General features: G+C 41.2%; 1 long non-coding RNA gene across 1 annotated transcript; it reads left to right on the forward strand.

The window, feature by feature from the left end:
- Positions 1-405: 405 nt before the first annotated feature.
- Positions 406-3344, forward strand: LOC127318468 (uncharacterized). Its single transcript, XR_007861887.2, has 4 exons — positions 406-445; positions 1330-1405; positions 1565-1676; positions 3251-3344. It is a non-coding gene; the product is annotated as an uncharacterized lncRNA (long non-coding RNA).
- The last annotated feature ends 4712 nt before the right edge of the window (positions 3345-8056 follow it).

Consider the following 8056-nt stretch of genomic DNA (forward strand, 5'->3'; position numbering starts at 1 on the left):
TGAAGGTTTTGACCAAAGTTCGTCCAAAATCTTGCAGTAATTTCTGTATCTTGCTGTTTCAGATTCTGGTACGAACTTGTAAAATCCGCCAAATCTTGTCTGCAGATCCAAATCGAGTGATTTAAAGTTCCACAGGTAGGTATTGAAAAGATCTACAACTTGGCGCTGGTCTCATCCTCAAATTCGTTACGGATTTTGCTTGATAAATAAAGTTCTGCAAACATGCAGAATCACTGTTTGTTAGATTTCTTCCGTTTTACAAAACCTTTTTGAGCAAACTCAACTTTGGGTGAAAGCCCTCTCCAGTACCTTCATTTTGGCGTTGGTTTAACTTCAAATGACCTAACGAAATCGAAATGGTTCACAGATCAAAATCTGGTCAGATCTGACTTTGTCGAATCAAAACCAGGAGCTTGGAAACGAATTTTTGAATGAAACCAGTTGGGTAAGAACCACCGTTTCAATACCTTTCATATGCAGCTGACCTCATATTTTTATGAGTTGTGTACGATTTGTGGTGAATTAAACTTGTTCTGTGTGTTCTGCAGACATGGCTGTTAGCTTTTAATTCATCAAAAATCCATTTTTGAACCTAATTGAGTGATTCCACTTCTGTAGGATTGCTGAATGTTTTCTTAATCATCTCAAACAAGTTTCAAACCTTTATCTGTTCTGCAACTCCATAGTTAAAGCAAATGGTGAAAATATGCAGTAAATTTGTAAATCCATTTGTGAGAGTTTCACAAATATTTTGAACCCAAATCCAATTGTGTATGCATCTCTGTTTAATTACCTTTCAAATGCAAGTGGCCTCATATTTTTAGGATTTTTCTACGATTTATGGCTTACAGATCTTGTTTTCTGGACAGTCAGATTCAAAGAAATTCCTAAAATTGTAGGTTTAATATTTTTGGGTGATTCCAATTGGGTTAGTCTTGTATTAGTACTGGCTATCTAGGAAAAATATTATTAGTCTCTGTTCATTCATATTTGTTGCTGTTAGTAATGTATATGTGTGACATGCATTGTTGAAGCAAAACTTTTCGGTTTATTTAGAACCCTTGACCAACTCTTTTTATTAGAAATGGGCAACCTTTGTTTTATGATTGCAAAACAAAACCTCTGCAATTTAACATTAGCTCTTTTGTTTTGCTTAAGTTTTCAAATGGTGGGGCATATCATTTGCTTCCTATTCTTGTGTAGTGTTGTGTAAGCTTTACAAAATAGAGAGAATGATTTCCCGCTTTTCCAAAAATGTTTCAAAATATAATGTGAATGTATTTGATGTCAAACTAATGCTCTTGTCCTCTTTATGATGTTATCGACCAGGGGATGTTTGGTTCATACCATGGTGATAACCGAGAGAGGCAATTGCTAAGTGGTGATACTCTCATACCCTTACTAGGTAAATAAAATGGGTTCTCTTTTAGTTGCTTTGTAGTATCTATAAGTCTTTAATATGTTAGCCGTATAAGAGTGGTTAGTCTTTGATCGATGCTTGTTGCTTGTTGTTTTGTTGGTGCAATAGTTTTGATTGTGTTCCTTTTATATTTTCCGACGATAGATGCGAACAATTCCGGAGAAGAAGAAGAAGTGGTTCGGACAAGGATTTTATTTATATTGACGGGATTCTTATATTGATGAAGTTGAAGAAGTCCAGGGACAAATAAGCCAAGGCAAGCCATCTTTTGATCTCTGTTTGGTGTCTAGTTGGATGTCATTTGTTGATGTCCAAAGCACCTTGAATTCTATGTGTGTTATTCTCTCTATTTATGTCATCTATGTGTGTTTCCAAGTGGGGTACTCCCTAGTGGTGATACTCCACCTTTGTCTTGTGATTATGGGATACATGGCATCATGGCCGTGCTACTCCCATTGGTTATCATGTATGCCCAACTTGAGCATGCATAATCTCAAGAAAATAACTTACATCACACCCACCCCCTTTGTAGTATAGAGGTGTCTATGTCATGATCTTGGTGTATTCTCCAATTGAGAGGAGTATGCCGTGTACCCTATTGGAGAGTATGTTGGATAGTAATACTCCACTATCTAAGTTGTATAGTTACCACCACAAATCTGAGAGTATATTCCTCCTTGTGTTGTCATAATACATGCTTACCATAAGCAAGTATGATTCACTCCACTACACCTTTATACCCCTCTATGGCGTGATGACTCTCATCTCGGCCGTAGTGCAATAGTAGTTCAGCTCATGAAACTTTAGGTTGGGAACCCCTCAAGGTTTTACCTTGTTGTAAAAGTTTTTGATAAAACCTTGGGCATGATGTTTTCCCCAAGTGAGAATTTATGAAAGGAAAGGATTTGGTAAAAATGATGAGGATATGAAAAAGGTTGGGTTTTATGAAAACTTTGGCGCCTAAGTACTCACCCATGACAATTAACTAGCGCAACCACAATATCCAAAGTGGGCACGGGCTTAGTCCGTAGTTTGTTGAAGTTGACATGAGATACCTTCACCACTCTCTAGGAGGGTCACGATGACCTACGACACCGGGTTGCGCTACGAAGGAGGCAATACATCGCATTAACTTGCAGCCGGACGATTATCGAGGGTCTTCTGTCATGGCGCCCGGAGATACGCTCAAAAGGAGGTATCTTTGCCGGGGTGCCGGGAAGGGTAAGCCCGCAGGGAAGGACTCATGACAAGGGAGACAGGCGAAAGGCTATGACTGATTATCCGAGACTCGCATACTTTAGTATGACGAACCGGGGATGATCTCGGCGGATTTATCGGTTCTTGTGGGGAAAGTGCGCACACTCTGCAGAGTTAAATCTATTCGAATAGCCGCGTCCGCGGTCATGGACGGTTGGAATGGCTGTTGCTTAGCCTGATGAGTTTTGGTTTACAAAATGGTTTGGCAAATGAAAGGAAAGAACTTGTTTTGAAGTACCGGAAGGGTACGGGAAAGGTTGTGTCGACCATATGGAGATGGTCGGGAAGGACAAATAAATTGGGTTGCTCCCTTCCTAGTGTTTCATGTAGAGGAACTTTTCTTTAACAAAGATATAGAGATGTCATAGAACCACCATAGTGTCCGCATCACTTGAGATGCCGGTATGCTATATCAACAAGAGAAACTATTTCTCTTTCACATGCTTTATCCACGAGAGAAACTATTCTTCCTCTCTTGTCTTCTTTAGTTAGAATTGTTATCACCTTCTTGATGGTTTGCGAGTACAATTCAAATGTACTCACGGCTTTGTCCCTGGCTATTTACTTGGCCAGACTTGGAGGAACACGATGGATGAAGAAGGAGTTGACGACGTCTATGCGAGCTAGGAACGTCTTCCCAGTCAGTTGCCTGTAGGGTTATGGCAGATGACTTGGAGTGCTTTGACTATTTGAAGTGATGTTGCTACTACGATGTTTAGTTAGGCCCTTCGAGGCTATTATGTAAGTATTGGTCATGTGACCATGTTGTAATTTTCTTATTCCGCTTTGTAATGGATGGTGTAATTTGATATCAGTTCGGCTATGTGTTCACGGCGCACTGATCATGGGATCGTGAACTGTATACATAACAGGGATTTTGGACAGCTAGTCCGGGGTCCCCACAGAGCTGGTATCAGAGCCATCCTGACTGTAGGAGACCTTAGTTAGCATGGACGTTAGTTAGGAAAGAAGTATTTGGGAAAAACTATTTACGAAACAAATTTTTTCTTTAGTCGGAAGCATAGCTTCTACTCCTCTTATTTCTTCAAAGCTTCTAAATTCTTATCTCTCCGCTTTATTAAAATGTGTGAAAATTCTTACTCTATTGTCTCCTCCACTTCAAACCTACATATTGGGCGATGTCCCCAACTCAGACCCGGAGACTCGATGTCGAAGATGGATCAACTTTTTATGAAGTCTCACGTATCTCCAACAACAACTATTGAAGATTGGAGGCCGACTTAGTGTGCACACATAGGGATGATAACGTCATGTCTTTGGTTTTCACCAAAGTATGTCAAAGATCTGACCTTGTTCCTCCATGGGCTTGCACTTTTTGCAGTCATCAGGGATCAAGTCCTCAGTTTCTTGACTAGTCATTTTTTGGCCAGCCACGAGAAGATCTCGACTTCGGGAGCACCTCGACAGCTACCTCTCTCAAGACCTCATGTTTCCGGGATATCGAGACTAGAAGATCTACACAGTTTTTGCCTCCACCTCAACATCGACGAGACAACACCAGGCCTGCTTCGCCACCAACTGCTCCAAGAATTCTTATGGGAGACGCTGTCAACAAGATGAGGACGCCAACATATGTGACCAGCCCCCAAACCTATAGGATGGATAGGACAAACTCAATCGCTTCGATTGATCAAGCTACCCCCACGTATTAGGTATCTCTGGATACTTAGAGTGCCTTGTTTGTTGTGCTGATTGCTTGTAGTCCCCTCGTGTGCTGCCTTGAGTGTATTTTATTTGTTTGTTGTGTGTATGATTGTCTTGCTCTTTCGATCTGAAAAACATTCTTAGTGTGATAACCCAGCGTAGGAAGCCTCCCTAAGATGTTTTCACCCTCACCTACCTCGCCGATGTATTGCTAACTGCTAGTTAGTTGGATAGGTTAACGGAAGACTCTAACTCTAAACCCGTTAACAGTTGTTTTTCGACCGTCAGAAAAACTAACCCCAAACCCCTATCTACACCGGCTACCTTCAAGATCGGTGAAGCATCTCTACTACGCCAAGAAAGCGAAGCCCCTACCTTCAAGAGTGACTGCACCTCTGCGAGAAGACATACTAACTTAGTCTAACCTTGGAGTAATCGCGCTAACCTCGAGGATAACTTCTTGAAAACCACTCTCTAACACACCGTCTAACAAGCTGAGAGAACAATAGCGTCAAAGCCAAGCTACATCGCATGGTTCATCGCGTCATCATCAAGTGAAGACTCTTGAAGATACCTCAAGACTCAAGATTAGGTGTAGTTTACCCGCTCACTTCTTAGCTGGTATAAGTCAACAACGACCCTCAAGCTGAAGATTGCCTCCGACGACCTTTGTTGCTGCTTCATATGGATACCCACGAGGAGTTTCATCAACTTACTAACTTACTGCGCGTCATATGGTTTAGTTAACACCGTGAGTGCCCCTTGAAGTTGTGGTCTGCACGTCGCCCCTGAAGATTCTTCAACTGAGTACGGAAGATCGATGACTCCTTCAGAAGCCCCCGACGGGACCGCAAGGCAGAAGCTCTAAGATTTTCCGAAAGCCCGATGAAAATTTTTAAGGGTGGAAGACTTTGTCTTCCACTAGAATTTAAAGCTAACTCTAAAAAGTTGTCAACCCTGCTAAAGCACCGTTGGGGTGCACTAACTTCTCCGAAATCATGGACTCTACTAGGATCGCTAAGAAGCTACAGATCTAACACCGGCATGGAGTAGTCAACCTCTTCATGAAGCTCGCCATCGGCAGAAATCCATCATGTCTCCCAGAAGATGAAGCAACGACCTTCTCAACAATGGCACATCTACAGAAGAATGGAGTCTAACTTTAGCTAAACTTTGAAACCTCTCTAGTTCTATGCTTAGTAATCTCGGGACGAGATTATTTTAAGGGTGGAAGATCTGTAACACCCCAACTTTTTGCAAGCTTGTTTAATTATCCATAGTGCAAAAATTAGGGGGAACAAAAACTTTTTCTATAGACTAATTAATATGAATTGCCTTGATCTGTTTGTTATGATGAATTGCCTTGATCTGTTGGTAGATGAATTGTCTTGATTTGCTTGTTGAGTTTTGTTTTGAGCTACCCTTCATAACAACACCTCTAGTGGTTAAACAAGCAACTCACTAAATAAAACACATGTGTGGCTTAGGAAGAATTGTTTTTCTTTTTTTACTACATCAAACCTCCCTCCTGATGGCAACATGAGTGTGCCTACTTATAAGATTCCAACTTTGGCAGTTGATCTCTTAGCACCCACAACTGTTTTTGGTAACCTCAGTGCATGGATCTCTTCTATACAACACCCTCTGCAACTTCCACATCTTACATGTCACATCCTCCACTTGCAACTCTTATAATCACTTGATCTGGTATCCTATCCAATGTTTCAGCACCAGATCACTTCTTCCTCTTTTACCTCTTGTGTTTATTTAATCCAAGTTTAATATCCACAAAACCAAGAGTAGGTATGATGGGTACATTTTGTAGCCACCATCTACCCTTGAGAACACTCCTTCCTAAATTAGTTCTCCTCCTCAAAAACCCTATTGTTTTCCTTCTATAGTTTTGATCACAAAACTACTTCCAGTTTTATTAAGTATTTTTCAGAAATTTTCTTCAAACAAAACAAAGAACTAAAATGGGTTTTGTTTTTCATCCCATTTCTACCAAGTACTGATTTCTAAAACATTACTCTCTATTTTGTTTTGTTTTTAACAAAAGGCTTGTTTATGGTACCTATACCATTTCTTGTCTACTTTAAATTTGAGAAAAACTCTACTTCACTTGAGAAAGTAAGTCGAACATTTTGAACCCCTATGTTCCAACTAGTTCTCTCTCAACATTTTCAAACTCCATTACACTTGAGTTCATTACCAATTGCCCCTAGACAATTGAGGTGATTCAAATGCTTTTCAAATGGCAATTCTTGCACATCTTATGCACACCTCTGATCTACCACATTGTATTCTCCATCCTCCAACTCTTGATCAAGTAGATGATCTCTTGATACTTTCTATTGGACTCCCTTCAACTAAACCCTAGACTCAGAGAGTATTTCAAACCACTCCCAATTGACCTCTCATTGGTAGAGCAACTTATATTTCATCATACCCGTCTCAACCCTCTATTCTTTCCATCATCACCTTGACCCCATGAATTCATAATTTATGTCACCATATTCATCATTGTGAGTATATGGTTACTTCACTCACCATCTCTCATAGCCTTGATCTACCATTGTCTAAATCACCATCACCGCCATCATATCTTAGACACATCTTTTATCAGGACAGAATGCCACCACCATCTACACTTTAGCACCCTTGTTCATTGTTATCACTTCACCTAAAATTCTATATCTCTTTAGGCCACCATTTTTGTTAAATGTGAGACACTCAACCTTGGGTGTCATGCATGTGTGGCAATACTCTCTTGATGGTCACTTGTGCATGGCCACAATCTTGGCCGGCCATGCCATGCATGGCACACAAGCATCATGCTTCTCCATCTCTCTCTCTCCCTCACATAGTTATTCCACCTTGGGAAGCATCTCTTCCTTTGTCCCTTCCCAATGCCACTAATAATTTCAGCTTGGGTCAAATTTCCCTTCCCCAAGCCAGCCACCCACCTCCACCAATCAAAGAGGAGGCAGCCAACCCTCTCCCTCTATAAATAGAGCTTGGCCGGCCACCTCCTCATCTTTGGCTTCTCACTTTGACACTCCACTCCTTCCTCCACTCTCTCCTACCCTTCTCCTACCTCTTCACCACGAAATGCTGCTGCCCCTTGCTCCCATGGCCGGCCATGGCCATGAAAACCAGCCAAGATGCAGCTCCCCTCCTTCCTCAAGCTTCCCCTCACCATGAGAGCTTCCCTCTCACTCTCTTCTCTCCTAACTCTTGATGAATCCAGCTCTATTTCTCTTTTCTCCTCTCTCAAGATTGGATCTTGATGCAGGTGCATATTGGTCCAAGCATGGAGAAGGATGAGCAATCCTCAGATCTGAAGGTTTTGACCAAAGTTCGTCCAAAATCTTGCAGTAATTTCTGTATCTTGCTGTTTCAGATTCTGGTACGAACTTGTAAAATCCGCCAAATCTTGTCTGCAGATCCAAATCGAGTGATTTAAAGTTCCACAGGTAGGTATTGAAAAGATCTACAACTTGGCGCTGGTCTCATCCTCAAATTCGTTACGGATTTTGCTTGATAAATAAAGTTCTGCAAACATGCAGAATCACTGTTTGTTAGATTTCTTCCGTTTTACAAAACCTTTTTGAGCAAACTCAACTTTGGGTGAAAGCCCTCTCCAGTACCTTCATTTTGGCGTTGGTTTCACTTCAAATGACCTAACGAAATCGAAATGGTTCACAGATCAAA

Source organism: Lolium perenne, chromosome 7 (genome assembly GCF_019359855.2).
Source record: "Lolium perenne isolate Kyuss_39 chromosome 7, Kyuss_2.0, whole genome shotgun sequence".
Classification (NCBI taxonomy): domain Eukaryota; kingdom Viridiplantae; phylum Streptophyta; class Magnoliopsida; order Poales; family Poaceae; genus Lolium; species Lolium perenne.